This window comes from Podarcis filfolensis (assembly GCF_964270895.1).
Source record: "Podarcis filfolensis genome assembly, chromosome: 7".
Classification (NCBI taxonomy): Eukaryota; Metazoa; Chordata; class Lepidosauria; order Squamata; family Lacertidae; genus Podarcis; species Podarcis filfolensis.
The window spans coordinates 58,859,687-58,877,836 of record NC_139603.1 but is presented as its reverse complement, the minus strand read 5'-3'; positions in this window follow the sequence as shown (position 1 = coordinate 58,877,836).

Here is an 18,150-nt window from a genome sequence, read left to right as displayed (position 1 = left end):
TGATCCATGACACAAAACTGAGGGAGTTGCTAAGACTAGGAAGCCTCCAAGAAAGACATAAAGCTCATTATTCGCAGGTTCAGCTTGAACATGCCACGAATCTCCTAAGTTTCCTACTATTTTCCTTTCTGATTGTCTGTGATCAGTGCTGCATATATTAAACCTGGCCTGCAGTGCGCCACAGACACCCTTAACAATGCTGTTAAATCATTCACTGGGTGGCACCCAAGAGCCAGCTGAGAGATGTATTGAATTGCAGACACTCTCTAATACACACATTTAAACAATTTCCTCTGTCTTCAGTGAAATTATGCTAATATTTTAGTTAGGTTTCCTTAAGTCTGGAACTCAAATTAAGTCTGTCTGTTTCATTTTTATGATAGCGCTTGAAATCACTTGCAGACAAGGGGCTGTTGGATCATGAGATTTATGGTAGCAATGCCGCAAAGGTGAAACACATCCTGGTGAAGAGGAAAGCAATATGTATAGCCAATGTTTTTACTGCAGTAAACTTTATGGCAGCATTAAGGGAATAGTTACAAATCAGTTTGATGGTGTTGCTTTCATTGAGAATGAGTATATTTACACTTGCAAGCTTTCTCTTAATAATATCCAGCGTCTTTTATACAATGAGGTTAGTGAAGGTGGAGTCAAAGCATATTTCAAGGGTGACAAAGTCTGTTATTTTTCTCTCCTCGTCCATCCTTTTAATTTACCTTCCCGAAATGAGCTTGAAATAGCCCCTGCAAGTCTCGAGTCAAGGATCAGTTATTTTACTGACCGTTCTTGAAGTTTTTGAAGATGCTGCAGGACCTTTTTTTTTACCCTCAGATGCTTTGATCCAAAGAGGTGTATCCAGGAGCACACATACATATTATCCTTGAAAACGGAGGTACTTAACCTGTGGTCTATGGACCCTTAAGGAGTCTCTGAATGGGCTTCAGGGGGTCTTGTGAACTGGGCACAAAAATGATTTTTACAATGTAATAAAATGTATGCAAAATCTTGTCTATATGTGCTTTTGTCTGCAAAGGGGGTCCAGGTTCTCAAAGGGCACAGGAGTCAAAAAAAGGTTAAGAACCACTGTTTTAAAGAGAGGGGGAGAGAGAGAGAGTCTACTTTCAGCATTAATTTCCTAGGAAGACTATGCTTGAGGGTGAATCTTCAAATCATGAAGCACCTTTCAAAAAAACAAAATCAGTGTGAGAAACATTATTGGATCTCATAATGCTCTGCAATAGTTTGCCTTCTTGTGGAGTAAAGCATTTTAAAACATCTCACTTTAACACAAAGAACTAAAAGCATAAGAAGAGCCTGGTGGACTTTTGTTATGCTTTTAGCTAGCCCTGAGCCTAAGCACCCACCTATCCATCACCCTGCTCTTATAGTGGCCAATTAGATGTCTATGGGAAGTCCACAAGCAGGGCAATTGTTCTGTTCACATTGTTTATTTAACACAGGGATGGAGGACCTGTGGACCTTTGGCTATTGTTGGACTCTAACTCCCATCAGCCCCAGCCAACATGGCCAATGGTCAGGGGTGGTGGAAGTCAGAATTCAGTAAATCCCCACCCCTGGTTTCAAGCCTTTTAGGACATAGCTCTGCCACAATCCAAAATAAGAAAAGTTAAAATACAGCAAAGCCATCAAATTATAATACATTATTACTTGACAGCAGTTTAAGACATAAGCCTCAATCATACTATAAGTTTCTAGAAAATGCATTAATCTAACACTAGAGTCCTGTTCATGCATTACTCCTATTCATTTTGCTCCATGGGACCTCCATGTAAGTGTATATAGGATTGCAGCCTTGTGGGTTGCATCCAACTAAGTCCTATTCATGTGTAAACCCATTGAAATCAATGAAATTAAACAATTTTCATTAATTCCAAGAGTTTTACTCTGAGCCACATTTGATACACTTCAAACTTTGGCTATTTTCTGTTTTTCCACACAAATCTGAATACAAAAAATGTAATTCTCAAGCAATGATATATTCTTTAGGTTGTTACTTTTTATTTATTTTACTTACTATTATTATTATAATACCAGCCTCTTCAGTTCTTTGCAGTTGTCTATGTATTATAGAATTTGGGATATTGCAGAACAATTATTTCCCCCCATAAAGATGAATCAGGCAAGGCAAGTTTGCACAAGTTATTTGAAACGCCAGTTGACTTATAGGATCTTATTTTAAAATGTGCATATTTTAACAGTTGACGTGTAGCTGGATGGGCACATTGAACTAGGAACTTTTGCAGTAAAAATAAATAGTATACTTAATATAGTTAAGCTACAGTGCTATATATCACAGACCGTGTATGAGCTATTAAGTCAGTGCCCAAAGCAGTGTATTGAATGTTAAGAGCACACACAGAGCAAGACACATCACTGAATGTTAATCAGCTTCCTGAATTTTTCTATAAGCAGTGCCTAGAAACACAACTCAGCTTTCTGTTACCAGGAGAGAAGGGGAGGAATGATTTTTGGGTGCTGAAAAATTACACTGGAGACACTTCAGACAGAAAATAATATTCTACATTAAAAGCTCTCAAGACAGCTAAGGGAAAAATCTGCACGTGGAAGGCTGGGGTCCCGGTTTCTCCTGCTCATATAAAGTCACGTCAGACTCTTCTCTGTTATGGAAAACAGAACTTCCCCTGCACGCATCCTGTACCACTCTTAGATTTAACGGATTCCCCTCACCAATGAAATATGAAACTTCATGGATCCTTTGTGCAGAGAGCAAAGAGTTGCAAAAAAAGAAAAGAAAAAGAAAATGGAACAAGATCGTTGGAATCTTTCTGCAGGTAAAATGTGTTATCTACATGACTCATATGGCGCATACATACAGAGCAAAACCTACAGGGTTTGTGACTGAATTGAATGCTTAGTACACAAAGAGAGCAAGGCAGGAGGTGGAGGGAGATTCTGTGATGGAGCATCGTTCACACTCAAACACCTGCTTTTTGGCTGCAGCCAGTTTACTAGAGTTTTGAGCAATTTTGAGAGGGCTGGTGGGGGCAGAAAGGGGGCTGAGAAACTTGCAGACCCATTGCCTCTCACAACATACTCCCCAATGCCTTCCCCCACCACCAGAGGGACATACGCATCCATTGAGTTTTCTATGGCCATCCCAGTGGCAACCTCCATTAGCATCAGCTCCAGTAGCCCAGGTAGCTTTTGTTCCAGTGCAATCCTCTGCAAGTGTACACATGCACTTGAGTGCTGTTGGTTAGCTTTAACTAATTTTACACTTGCACTGCAATTCCATACACATCTATTGAGATGTAAGACCCAGTGAACTCAAAGAAACTCCCACAGAAGTAAGTCTAGGACTGCAATCCGACAAGCACGTTTTACCCGACTGAGAACACAGCAGAAGTCATCAGTTGTTAGTGACGGTTACTTCAATAAAGTTTGTTACACGGTCATATCTGTTTCTGACTTTGTGGGAAGAGGATGTTCCCTGCTGAATGTTCTTCATTGTCCAAGATCATTATCAGCCTGCAAAAAGATCCTTATATAGAAGGGAAACAATGCTGCGAGAATTGCGGCAAATTGGCTACTCTTTGGCCGGGGAGAACAAAGAGATTCTTAGGACTTCAGAGCGAAATGTGCTTGGGTTGCTGCTAAAAGTCAGGAAAATATGCTCTGCATGCAGCTGACAATGGGTTTCATGACTGATATTCCTCTTTTTTAAAAAGAAAAGAAAAGAAAAGAAAAGGTTGTTATATTAATAATGTGTGTGACCTTTTAAAAATATAACACTATGCGTTCTTTAGTAATGATGGCATTTTAGTATTGCATTTTTGTTATGGCTTCTGGCATGAGTGGGGAACATTTTTCAGCCTAAGGGTTGCCTGCCCTTCCAGGTTGCCTTCTGGGGACCACATGCCCGGGGGCAGGGCCAGGAGTAGAAATGGGTGGAGCATCCAGTGAAGCCAGAAGCACTACTGGAGTTCAAGGATACGTTCTAGCCAGGCGAAAACATTCCAGAGGGTTCAAACCAGGACTGGGGAGAATACTGAGGGCCAGATAGTGACCATATTTGGCCCCCAGGCCCAAAGCTCCCCATCCCCAGCTTATGGCAATAGAAATAAAACATATCTTTCTGCATATTTATGCAGAAGTAAATCCCATTTCTTCAGTGAAGCCATTTCCCAGAAAAGGATATGAAGTACTTCTGCCTCAGCCATTGTAGGACGTCTGAGTAAACATGTGTGGGATTGCTGTGCAAGAGAAACAACAGCCAAGTGACAAGGACTGCGTCCAAAAGTGTTCTCTTAATGTGTGTGTGTGGTTGGGTGATTGTTCCTACCTTTTCTAAATTCTGAACTGCTGCATTTATTGTTAAATTTGCCGTAAGCTGCCCAGAGTGGCTGGGGAAACCCAGACAGATGGGTGGAGTATAAATAAAATAATAATAATAATAATAATAATAATAATAATAATAATAATAATAATATTTGTCAGAACATAAATAAGTCTGAAGGCAAATAAATACAAATACGTCTTTTACAGTGGCAAGGAAAATAAGGTGTGATGAATTGGGAGTACGGAGGAGTTTTTGTATTTCAAAAACCCAGATGTTTGCTTTTTAAGGGTTGCTCCGTATTTCAGAGACCTTCCACTCCTTGCTAATGTTTTAATTATTATTAGGGTTTTTAGCTTTAGCTTCAGTTGATGAATTCCTCCATATTTTTAACTAGTTAATTATCAGTGTGTTCAGTTTATATAAAATATTCAAATTTGCAATGATTTTGTGCCTAATTTAGGGCAATGGGAGATAATTCAACATGAAAAGTTGCTACACATTAAATACAAAGGCTGTCTTATTTTTTTCAGTGTGTCCAACAGCAACACACCAGAAGCAAAATAGCTCCCCAAAGATGTAAACCCCTAACATTCATTTAGCATTTCAAATGCTTGAAATGGTTTCAGTGTTTACCCTTACTTGACCAAATCTATTAAAGCTGTAGCCTTAGTGATAACATTGCAAACTGTCAATTCTGTCAAGCACAAAGGCTGCATTTGCAGAACCCAATAAGTTCCGGTTTATCATTATGCTCTAACCAATTGGATAGCTCATTTGGTTAGAGCATGGTGCTGATAACACCAAGGTTGCAGGTTTGATCCCCATATGGGATAGCTGCTTATTCTTGCATTGTTGGGGTTGGACTAGATGATCCGCAGGGTCCCTTCCAATTCTACGATTCTATGGCAATCAAGATAACATATTATGGCAATTTCATCCCACGAGTCATAGCCTCAGTAGGAAAATGCTTGCAGGTGGCAGCAATGACCTGAAAGCTGACATTGCCTCAAAGAAGACCTTTATTTACAGCGAAGCACAACTGAAGCTGTTCTGCCTGTGCATGCCTTGAGTCTTAAGGCATGCAGAATCAATTCAGCCAAGAGATCTTGGCCAAGCGTAGGACCAATGAATTATTTAATGCCTATCATCCTAGCTCTGACATATCTCTTCCCCATGTCTATTCCTTCTTCAGGTTTGTTGAAATCCATAGTGCTTGATGGGGTCTGCAATAGACAGTAAGTTAGAGGAATTTAGGAAGGAAAATTTATGTTTCACTTGATCCTCCTCTCAGCACACAGTAGACTTTTCAAAAAAAGCTTTCAGGGCTTTGGAAGGCAAATCCTTGCCTCAGATTCTGTGCACACAAATCCTATTAGTCAGAATTTGGGAAGAGAAACCCCTAACAACCGACTCCCTCTTATTGCATTGTAATCCTATGGTCGTCCCATTTATTGGAATATGACCACGTTGGAAGGAATTGCTTGATGACTGCAATCACGGCATGTCTTTCTGTTGTATTTGTTACACAGCAAGAAGTGATAGCTACCTGCCAGTGCTATAGTTATTTACTTGGGTGTAGCAGCAAAGACAGGCCACGTGGAAAGCTGGAATTGTTGCAGCAATGCCATTAAAAATATTATCCACTTTAGGTCTACTTAAAGCTGTCATATTCAGTAAACAGAGGAGAGAAAGAACAGCTAGGAAATGTAAACAGTTCTGCTGTACATTTACATTAGACCAAACAGCTCTTTGAGATGAAGTCAGCAATAAGTATTTTCCATTTAAAATTCACCCAGACTTAACAGCAGATACTAGCTGGGTACTGGGATAATCTTCCAAACGGGATAAAACATGCTTGGCAGTCATATTAAACAAATAGTACATTCTCAGCTAATCCTTTTTAACTAGATATTTATTGCAAACCTGGGGGACATGTTAAATGCTGACTATTTTCTATACTTTATTTGATATTAGTGGTTCCTTTAAAAAGCCGAGTAGTATTCAGAAATGTACACTGTACAGTCACGCTGCTGTACTTATCTTGGCTTTGTATCTGTGTCAATTTTTAAGTAGAAAATATAGCCCCACTTCAATTTCATTGTGAGTTGCGGGTGGTCAAACAAACATCTTGATGGCATTAATGTGTTTGAAATTAAATAGTGGATAACAATTAAGGATCTTCAAGCTGGGCCCCATTTTGTATCAGTTTCTCCATGGACTTTTAGTGCGTTTATTCACCATTGTCATATGAAAAATGAGAAAATGGTACTTAGAGAGTTCCTCTTTACTTTCTATTTCATTTCCTCCACAACTAAATAATAAAATGCCTGTATAGTTACTCTTCAGATGAAGCAGTGGCATTTATGCTCACCCCACCACTTGTGTTTAAATATCAGTGTTGTTTTGCATTTACTGTTTCTATATGCACTGAACTCAAAAGGCAGATATAAAATAGATTTGGAACATTATTAATTGAACCAACTGAGGTTGGCAAAACTGAAATGCTTGCCTGCTCCTACACCAACGTGGGTGGTAAGAACAGGGATGGGAAATCTTTGGCACTCCTGATGTTGTTGGGCATGGCCAATGTTCAGGGATGATGGAGAATATAGACCAATAACATATCAAAGGCCACTGGCTTCCCATCCTTCATCTAGAACAGGAATAGGCAAACCTGGCCCTCTAGATGTTTTGAGACTACAGTTCCCATCAACCCTGACCACTGGTCCTGTTAGCTAGGGATGATGGGAGTTGTAGTCCCAAAACATCTGGAAGGCCGAGTTTGCCTATGCCTGATCTAGAACAGTGTTTCCCAAACTTGAGTCCCCAGTTGTTTTTAGACTACAACTCCCATCATCCCTAGCTAGCAGGACCAGTGGTCAGGGATGATGGGAATTGTAGTCCAAAAACAGCTGGAAACCCAGTTTGAGAAACACTGTTCTAGAACAGTGGTCAGCAAACTTTTCCAGCAGGGGGCCAGTCCACTGTCCCTCAGACCTTATGGGGGTCTGGACTATATTTTGAAGAAGAAAAAATGAACGATTTTTGCCTGCCCTCAAAGAGGCCTGAGGCTGCTTCGCTTAACCTGTCCCAGTTGTTGTCCCAATAGCCGCAGTTGGGCTTCTCCAGCCAGCCAGGTGCTGTGGTGGGGTAGGAGGCTGTGTTGGCCAGTGAAGACAGAAGCAGCAGCCCCAGCGGAGGAGTCGTGGATGGAGGTAGGGGAACCGGGGCGTTGTTGGAGCTTTTCCTCACCACCTGCTGCTGCTGCTTCCCAAGAGGCACCACGGAGAAGAAGACAGAGCCGCCTCCCAACCCTCAAGCAGTGGCTGCGGTGGCCGCAACAACCCGCCTGAATGCCATGGGAGGCAGGTGGCGAGGAAGAAAGCGCACAAGGAAGTGGCGCAGAAAAGGTGCGCAGAGAAGGAAGGAAGGGTGGACTGAGGGACAGGAAGGAAGGGTAGGAGGAAAATTCAGCAGCAGCTGGCAGCCAGTGACACACACCCCCTTCACAGCACCGCCCTGCTGGCAGGTGGGCGAGCCGACTCCTGCTGTCGATGGCGCCCCGCATGGAACAAGACTGCTCCGTCCCTGAGGAGAAAAGTGCCACCGTGTGAGGGAGAGGGAGGGAGAGGGAAAGAATGCATGCGCTGGCGATTGACGTGGCGATTCCCAGACCGTCTGCAGGCCGTATCTAGAAAGCAATTGGGTCTGATCTGGCCCACAGGCCTAAGTTTGCCGAACCATGTTCTTGAAGAATGACCCAAGGTGCAGTGGCGTCACAACAGGGGGGCATGGGGAACGGTACACCCCAGGTTCCATGTCTGTGGGGGTGGCAAGAAGTCATCCCATCGGGGCTTGCAGCAGTGTGAGCAGCCATCGCACTGCTGCAGTCGCCTTTGGAGGATCCTCTGTTTGTGGCTACAGCTGCGAGCAGAGAATCTCGGTGCCGGCAGCAAACCACTAAGTACAGTGCATGTGTGGCGTCACTATGTACAGCGTTGTACGTAGCTATGCCGCACATGCACCCTACATTGTGACGCCTGCCCCAGGTGTCACAATGCCTTCCTTTGCCCCTGCCAAGGTGTATTAACCAAGGTCCAGATGCATATTGTGGTGTAGTGGATGAAGACATGGCACCATGGCTAATAACAATTTCTTGAAAACGAGAGGAATGCTTGTGGGCATACTGAAAAGAGTAGCTTCCTATTTTGACAAGTGTGTGATAACTGCCTCTGTCAATGATGATACACAAATGGAAAACTCCAGAAAAGCATTTAGCATGAAGGAGTCTGCCTTTCATAACCAAATATAAAGCCATCCTGGTTGTTTGTTTTCACAAAATAAATAAATGATCCTTAAAAAATGTATGCCTCAGTGGCATCCCTTATAAATTTAAGTCCCAAATTAAATTTAAAAACGCTACTCCAAGTTTATTAGCACTTCATTAATCTGCATTTCAGCAATCTACAGTCTTAACTGTGAAAAACAGGAAACAAGTTTGCTGAAAGGGATCTTTTTTTACAAAAGTTTTTTTATAAAAAGGGTGGGTTTCTTTTCACGTCAATGCATGTATGCACCTTCTTACATCCAATAGTACTAATCCACACTTTGGCAGGGTGCAGGATGATTATTATTTGTCACTGCAGTGACTCCTGGCCCATTAGTCACAAAAAAAGAACTTTTAAAAGGCTTCCAAGAATCATGATTAACTTAAAAAAAAACCCTCACTTGTAAGTTAGTGGGTGTGCTCTGCGTGTTTTTTCACTATTGAATTTGCCCCAGAAAAGTTTCCATCCACAAATCACAAGCATTACAAGCAAGACAGTGTTTGCTGGCATCTGTGAAAATCCACAAAATCCTGTCACATTCCATCCTTAAGAAAGTTGCTTACACCCCAGCAGTAAAATTGCTTACATTTGTGTAACCTATTAACAAGGAATTGAATGTCTCTTACTAGAACGGCAACAATCTATTATTGTTTGATGGGGCAGATCTATGGAAGAATACAGCCCATCATTACTGATGGCAGAAGAGGAGATAGTGTGTGTGCTATATCATTTTGTTGCAAGGCTTGCACACTATAGCTTTATGGGCCATTTTTTGGTACCCCACAGAGATTTTATTTAACCTGCCCTGTATTGGAAAGTGTCTTGGAGCAGCTTAGAGGCCAAAGCAGCAGAGTGGTCCTAAGGCTGTTTTTGTTTGAACCACAAAGCCTCTCCTCCTCCTAGAGGGGAGGTGTTGTGGGTGGGACGCGATTTCTGCATCACACAGGGGGTGTTATGCCCCCTGCCCCACTCTCCTGACTGGCGCACCACGCCCACAGGTAAGCGCCCAACCGGGCGGCTTGGAGGGGGCGTGGTTTACGGTTTAAGGTACCGCTGCGCCAGCCATTCCGCCTCACTTTTCACCTTCCCGTCGCGAGTTTTTGTTTGAACCACAAGTATATTTTCATGGCAAAGTGTTCAGATCTGGATATCTCAATCTCACACATATTTTGGAATTTATATCCAAACTGTTCAAATTGATTCATAACAGAAAATCTTGTGAAATGGCTGCTTGTATGACCCAGTCCTGGAACAGTGGTGAACCTTTGCCTCTCACATTTCAGTGGTCCCCTGTGTGATGTCATAATCTGGCACACACACACCACCGCCTTCCCTTGGAGTAATGTAGGCGGAGTCTGCTCTGGCACCCCAAGAAACTCTGCGCCCAGTGCAACCACACGAGTCATGCTCCCCTGGAGCCGCCTCTGCCTGGAAACTTGTAATGCAAGAGTGGGGAATCTTTTTATGCCTGAGGGCCACATTTCTTTCTAGCCAACCTTCCAAGGGCCACACATCTGTGATGGGTGGCGCCAGAGACGAAAGTAGGAGGAGCAACCAATGTAAATTTTACCTTTGTGCAATAGGCTAGTTTCTTCACATACACATCTCTGTCTGTCCTCCCTCCAGGTAAGCAAGAGGCAGTATCGAAGTTCAATGACATATTCCAGCAAGGCAAAATAATTTGGGAGTGCAAAGAAGTGTCAATGTGCCCTGGTGTCAGGGGCCGGACTGAAGAGGAATGGTGGGGACCGCCCCTCCTTTTCCTGAACCTTCCCGAGAACAGGAGGACAGTATAGATTTAGAATAGTGGTTTGCAGAAGGGCATAGTTCAGAGGCTGCAGAGGGGAGAAGCTGGGAAATATTGGGAGAGGAACAGCAGGAAGAAGAAGCACCAGGGGAGAAACAGCTGACAGACTCAGTGTCTTTGGAGAGCATTCCTGACCCCTCCCTCCCAGAACCAGGCGAGCATTGAGAGTAGTAGAACAGAAAGCTCAGAGGCAGAAAGCTCAGATTAGCCAACGCAGGGGTGACGTAGAATAGGAGAGGTGGAGGGGGTGGAACTTTACTCGGAGCAATGCCACTATCTTCGGGAGACTGTATTCCTTCATGTATCTGTGCATAGTGAATAAATTACTTGGTAAGAACTTTTCTTGTTTACCTGCTTCTTGGCTGCCACCATGGGAGGGATTGGATTCCCTGAAGCCTGACACCTGGGAAGAGTGGGGTACCCTGGGAAGGGTTTCAAGGGCCAGCTAAAAAAGTCTAGAGGGCCATGTACAGCCCCTGGGCCTAAGGCTCCCCACACCTGCTTTAAGGCAAGGTTTGATCGTAGAAGAACATTTGAAGTTATACTAAAGAAAAGAATGTCTCTTGAGTGTGAGCGAATAACAGATAGCTGGACCACCACATGACAGGGCTTTCTAATATGTCCCCTCTATTTTCCTCTGAGTTTCCACACCATCACCCTCATCTGGAATTAAGAGGTTTGAGGAAGAGAGTATGACCTCCAGGGAGGTTTGAGATCCAGCACCTATTGTTTTAGAAATTAAGCACTGTGTCTCAGTCTGGGCAATAGCTTGTTTTTCTAGCCAATACAGTGGTACCTCAGGTTACAGATGCTTCAGGTTACAGACGCTTCAGGTTACAGACTCCCCTAACCCAGAAATAGTACCTTGGGTTAAGAACTTTGCTTCAAGATGAGAACAGAAATCGTGCAGCGGCAGCGGGAGGCCCCATTAGCTAAAGTGGTACCTCAGGTTAAGAACAGTTTCAGGTTAAGAACGGACCTCCAGAACGAATTAAGTTCTTAACCCGAGGTACCACTGTAGTGCTTAGTTGTTCCCCTACAATTCAGTGACTGGTTCAACAAAATTTACAACTGAACAGCATCTGAAACCTCTCCTGCTAACTATTCCACATGGACCCACAACAGAGGGAGCCCAGATGTAAAGTACTGTCAAAAAACCACAGCATGTCATTGCCTGTTAAATCTCTTTGCTTAATTTTTGTTCTGCTATTGAAAAGCTCATTTAAAAGTGGGGGGTGGGGGAAAGAGAGAGAAAGATGTGTGTCTGGGAAAAAGCAAAACAGTCTATAGTTCCTCCTCTGTTACTTCACTCTGGCAAAGATATTCACTGTCAGTTCAAATGAGAACTGACTAAAAGTTACATCGGTTTAAAATGAAGTCATGCTGTAGTTAAGATTTAGTGTAGAGCAGCTGTTTTGTTTAGTTTTTTAGGCTAACATACAGATTATGGGGTAGACCTGGAAGCTGCGTTGCCTGACTGCTTCTGAGTAAGCTCATGGAATTGCTGTCAGAAGCTACAGTAGATTTCTTTTATTGGTCTCCATTAAGGAGTGTAGAAACCAGAAAACAAGTTGTCTTGCTTTTGTAAACTGGCTCATTTTCAAGGTTTGGACCTTGCACACTTTCAATATTGCCTCCTACCCTGTGCCTTATTTATGGTCATCACTAAAAAATGCATCACCACAATATTCTTTTGCTCCATGTGCTCAAAGTATGCTGTTTGGGGAGCAGGGTTGCACACAGAGGCCCTATCCCAGTGTGGCTTACATCACTGCTGCTGGTGATTCCGCCACCCTGACTTCCACACCCTGGGTGGGCAGAATGTCTGCAGGGGCACCTCCATGCAATCTCCACATCCATTAAGACTGCACAGAGGTCTGGGGGAGGGGATGGAGCCAGCAAAGATGGTGACGTTATCAGCAGGGCTAGTACAAATGTCCTTAATCCTGTGAGCAGCAGCAGACCTTGGGGTCTCAAATTTCAGCAGCGCCCTGTGCAACACCAAAATTCAGAACCCCTCTGCCTCTCACTCTCTGTTCTAAATCATAGCTTCTGGTGGTGCCCCCAAGACTCCATGCCCAGGAGGACCAAACTGGTTGCGCTCCCCTAAAACCGCCTCTGCTGCCAGCGCACATTTTTCGGAGGGGTGGGCTATGACAATCTAGCACTGTGTGTGGCAGTCAAACAGAAGCTTTGTGTTGAAGCTTTGTAGTGGGACATGGGTGGCGCTCTGGTCTAAAACACTGAGCCTCTTGGGCTTGCCAATCAGAAGGTTGATGGTTCGAATCCGCACGACGGGGTGAGCTCCCATTGCTCTGCCCCAGCTTCTGCTAACCTAGCAGTTCGAAAGCATGCCAGTGCAAGTAGATAAATAGGTACTGCTGTGGCGGGAAGGTAAACAACGTTTCCATGCACTCTGGTTTCTGTCATGGTGTTCCGTTGTGCCAGAAGCGGTTTAGTCATGCTGGCCACATGACTCAGAAAGCTGTCTGTGGACAAATGTAGGCTCCCTCGGCCTGAAAGCAAGATGAGCGCCAGAACCCCATAGTCGCCTTTGACTGGACTTAACCGTCCAGAGGTCCTTTACCTTACCCTCCCTTGTGTTGGACCCCAAATTGCTTTGGGGTGAGTCATACTCCCTCTCCCAAATTATTGCTGCAGGGTGGCGTGCAGGGAATCAGAAGATGTCGTTTTGGTGCATTTGTAAATGCTGGTTTTACTCCTTGGTGTATAATATATTTTTAACCCCTGAGTCAACCAAGGAATAGGTCACATACATGAACCTTTACCCCGGAAAACCTGGAAATGAGGCTTAAAACTGCTACCATAACAGGATTTGGGGTTACTCGTCATTTGTTTCACAACAGAGAGTTCGCCTTCAGTTATCCTGCCTCTGCTCCTGTTGCAGAGTCTTGAGAAATGGATTGTTAGCACCCTAAGTCCTCCCCGAAGACTGAGCCACTTTCTAGACTAGCGATTCTTCTAGCCTTATTAGAAATCCTGTGATTTCAGCCAGCAACCAGGTGGTGGTGGGGAGTCCCCAGCCCCTTCTAAAACTTTCAACAGCTCTTCCCCCAGAGTGAGTTTATTTACGAGGAGGAAGTGTAGGTCTTCCTCATACAGATCTATCACTGAGAAGCTGAGCCACATTCTAAATATCCCAGGCAGTTTCCTGATCCCTTACCCAACTCCCTTGCCTCTTTTGTACATCCTCTTAGTATTCAGTAGAGTCCTACCAAGGATAAACTGCAGGCAGTCAGGCTCTTCTTCGTCTAGGTTACTGCTATTCAGACTGTTCTTTCCCAGTTTTCTGCGCCTTTCCCTCCTCTTAAAACGTAGGTGCATAGGATGTCATCAGTTGCTGCATATGGGAATCCAATATATCTAAAAGATGTATCCTAGTCATATTAGTTTTCTCCTATTTCTAAAAGCCACATTGTAGTTTTCTATCATAAGGCAGCTCATCACAAAAGAAGTGTGCTTGGAATAAAACTCAGTGTTTTTAACTTGAGTCTCCTTTTCTGCATTTAAACACATTTCCCCCAGTAATGCGTTCCAACTGTCTCATTCCTAATAAGAGAACTTTACTAGTTAGGCAAGATACTGTGCCAAATGAATTAGGGTTTAATTGCTCCTGTTGGGATCTGGATGTTTATGCCATTAATAGAGTTTGCCTAATGACTTTCATCCTGCCTATTAAAAAGATTTCCATACTAAGGCATGAGTGCAGGCAGCATGTAAGTAAAGGCACCGCAACAGCTTACTTTTCCTTCAGTGTAGCGCCAGGTTTCATCCCACGTTTCTTATAGACCCTGGAGCCTTCCTACCCCTCTGTGGATATATTTATATCCTGATCAGTGCTTTTTTTCAGCCAGAACTTTCCAGAGCTCAGTTCCAGCACTTCTCAGGTGGGCGCCATTGCCATTATAAGAAAACAAGGGAGCCAGTCATGGTGAGGTCCAGCACCTCTTCTCCCAGAAAAGTAGCTCTGATCCTGGTGCTTCCATACATCTTAAAATTACAAACAGATCAGATATTACAAACAAATCATTGGCAACAGATTTATATTTTAACCCCAGATTTTCCATGTAAAGGGTAAATCTGGATTAAGGGCGGGGATGATATGGGCTTGCAGTTTGATGCCAGGGGCATCGTGTGGTTGCTGTGAAAAGTGTGCATGCGTGATCAGCACTCATCCACAATAAATCCCCACCTGAAAGCACCCAGAGACTCCTTATGAGATTGTGTGTATCTGTGTGTAAATATCTAACTTCTGTTGGGGTGTATAAAGATATAGGGAGTTATATGCCTATTGGTTGGCTTGAAACCTTTAAAAGAGGTTACACCCTTCATGAAGGAGCTAGTATGTAGCTTGGGAGTATTCTTAGATCCATCACTGCCACTGAAGGGGCAGATCTTCTCAGTGGCTAAGAGTGGTTTCTTCCAACTTCAGCTGGTACACTAGCTATGGCTATTTCTGGACAGGGATAGACTAACAAGCCTGTACTACTGTGGTCAATGTCCAGACTGCACTATTGCAATTCACTCTTAGTGGAGCTACTCTTGAGACTGGTTTGGAAATTGCAGAACATTGCAACCCAGCTTTTGGCCAGAGCAGCCCCTTACTAAAATACAACACTGATGCTGACAGCTGTGCTATGGCTGCTAGTATATTACTGAGCTAATATCAAGGTATTACTGCTAGTGTATTTAGCCCCTAGGATGAAGTTATATGAAGGACCATCTTGTTCCTTGTACACCATCCAGCTCAGAGCAATCATCTGGAGAAGCCCTTCTGAATGTCCCACAGTTATCGTTTAGCATAGTGGCACAAGTATTTTGTAACACTGCTCCTGTTGAAATCAAGCAGAAACTTACAATTCTGATATTTTGCCATTCGCTAAAAATGTTTCTGTTTCAGCAAACAATTTTAGAGAATTAATATGATTCAGTGTTGGTCATTTGTATTTTATGATTTTGTAATTTTATGATGTTCTAATGATTTTATGGGACACAGCCATTATTTTTTTAGTGAGTGCGTGGTTAATAAGCAATCTTATAAATAAAAATTAAAAAGCCATTCATTGTTTCAAATCAATGACATTCTCTATTCCCAACTCAAATTTATTCTGTGTTTATATTTTGCTTAGTTTATGTGGTTAAATATTATTGTTATTAGATCATATTTAGTTAGTTGATGTTAAGTAAAATGCCTCCCAGGATAACACACACATTTCCTGAAAGATCAGGCTGTTCTGTCTTTTACACACATTTTATTCATTTCTTCTTAGTTCTTTGGGAGTGGGAATAAGACTGCATCAAAATTGTGTAAACAGGTTTCATCTCAGTTTTTAATCTTAGCTCAGTGCTAAACTTGGCTAGGGTACTTCCTAATTTTCAAGACAAAATCTCACTCATTCTACAAAACTCTTATTCTTGTTTGACATGTGTTCTCCAGTGGGAATCCTACCATCCTTTGATTTAATTCTTCCAGATGTTTCGTGCAAGCTATTACCAGAAGCAATTCTGCAAGAGCAAGACACAAGGCATGGAGTCTGCCTGTCAGCAAGAGTTTGGGAGTAAGCTCGCTAGATGCTCACTGCTCAGAAAGGAGTGCGAACAAAAGATTCGGGAGCACAGACTAGATTGAATGAAATTTCAGTTGCTGAAAACTGCAGCAAAGGAGCTCCGGAATACAACAGGCTATGACTTATCAAAAAAGTGATACATAGCAAATACGAAAGATGGTGGGAATGTATCTGCAGGATGAGAGGCGAGCAAATCATGTGCAGGATTTATTTTTAAGTACTTCGTCTTATTTAAAAACAGACAAAGAATTAAAGGGATTAAAAGAAGTAGAAAAAATACATAAAAACGAGAAACTAAACGAAATATTAGCACAATTAACAAAATAAAAAAATAGAAACATCTGACATTTCTAACACAAACAGGAATAAGATTTTAATATATTTTAGCTGGGGGGGGGGAGTCTGGAACATTAATGGCAAGTAGAAGAGCAGATGGTTCAAAAGGGATAAATTGTCTAACTGCAGTTAAGAGTCAAGAAAATGTCTTGATGGCAATAACAAAAGAAATAGCAGGTGAATTCAATTCTTAGTTTTCAAAACTTTATTTTTCACAGGATCAGAGAGAGCTTTTAAAGAAAAGGTTGAGGGTGGGGCGGAACATCACTGCTAGCGTCTTAGCAGGTATGTCACTGCTGCTTACTAAAAGGGGGGCAAGGCAGTGGGGGATTTGGTGTGGTGCAAGTGCATCGGGGAGCACCAGATTGGCTCTGCTTAGACACCCTCATGGTCCTGACCACCCTACTGCTTCACCTCTCTTCTTCACCCTCCCACTAAGCAGCAGGGACACACCAGCCAGGAACCTGGCAAGCAGCTTCTGGAAGCCATTAAATCATCACTGCTTGGTAGAATAAATAACAACAGCTTATCTTCCAGTATTGTGTTTTCTGTTATAAAATGAACCTGTTTACATGCTAGAGAAAGAACGATATATGTGGCAAAGTTTGATATCAAATTTTATTTGGAATGCGAGAACAGAGAAATAAACTCAGATAAGGTATTTCTGAGTAGTTTGTGATCCATGGGAGAGAGGAGGGTTGGGTGTTCCCAATGGTACAAACATGTCAATAGTTTAATAGGGTTACATCAGAGAATGAAAGGTTCTAATTAAGGCTATTTTTGTCAGCAGAACAAACAAGCACCATAGAACAAATAAGAGGTTAGATATGTGGCGCTGTGGGTTAAACCACAGAGCCTAGGGCTTGCCGATCAGAAGGTCGGCAGTTCGAATTCCCGCGACGGGGTGAGCTCCTGTTGTTCAGTCCCAGCTCCTGCCAACTTAGCAGTTTGAAAGCACGTCAAAGTCAAGTAGATAAATAGGTACCACTCTGGCGGGAAGGTAAACGGCGTTTCCATGCGCTGCTCTGATTCGCCAGAAGCGGCTTAGTCATGCTGGCCAAATGACCCGGAAGCTGTACGCCGGCTCCCTCGCTCGGCCAATAAAGCGAGATGAGCGCCGCAACCCCAGAGTCGGTCATGACTGGACCTAATGGTCAGGGGTCCCTTTACTTTTATGTTTGTCTAAAGTGGTAAGTTGCAGATCTTATGGCAAAATATAACTTCATAATAAATGATATCCCAACAATATCATTTCCCCCCTGTTTACTACATTTATGTGCCACATTACTTCCATCATGGAGTATCGTAGATGGGGCTCCCAATTGGTCTCTGATCCAACCACTGACCAAACCTAAACCAGCTTACCTTTAATAATATGACTGTATCATTTGCTTACAGACCATGTATTTGGACTTATAAATGAGGCACTTGAGAAGCTTCTTCCTGCATCAGACATGAGTCTTTCACTTTAGATGGCTGTTTAGGCTACTATCTCTGGAGTGGGCTTGGTATGGTTAAATATGAAATTATGCATAAAATTAAATAGTTTGCAAACAAGCCTCGAGAAGTTCTGCAAGCCCTGCTCTTCTTCCAGCACTTGCAATTTAGACACTTTTTTATTAGCCCATGGCGGAAAAATATAATATCAATATAGTTAAAATAAAATATGAAGAGCTAATACAATCAAATGACAAGGAAGTACTTTAAGATATATAATATTAGAAGTAGAAATTTGGGGGGAAACATATGAAACAATGAGATAAAGGTTTG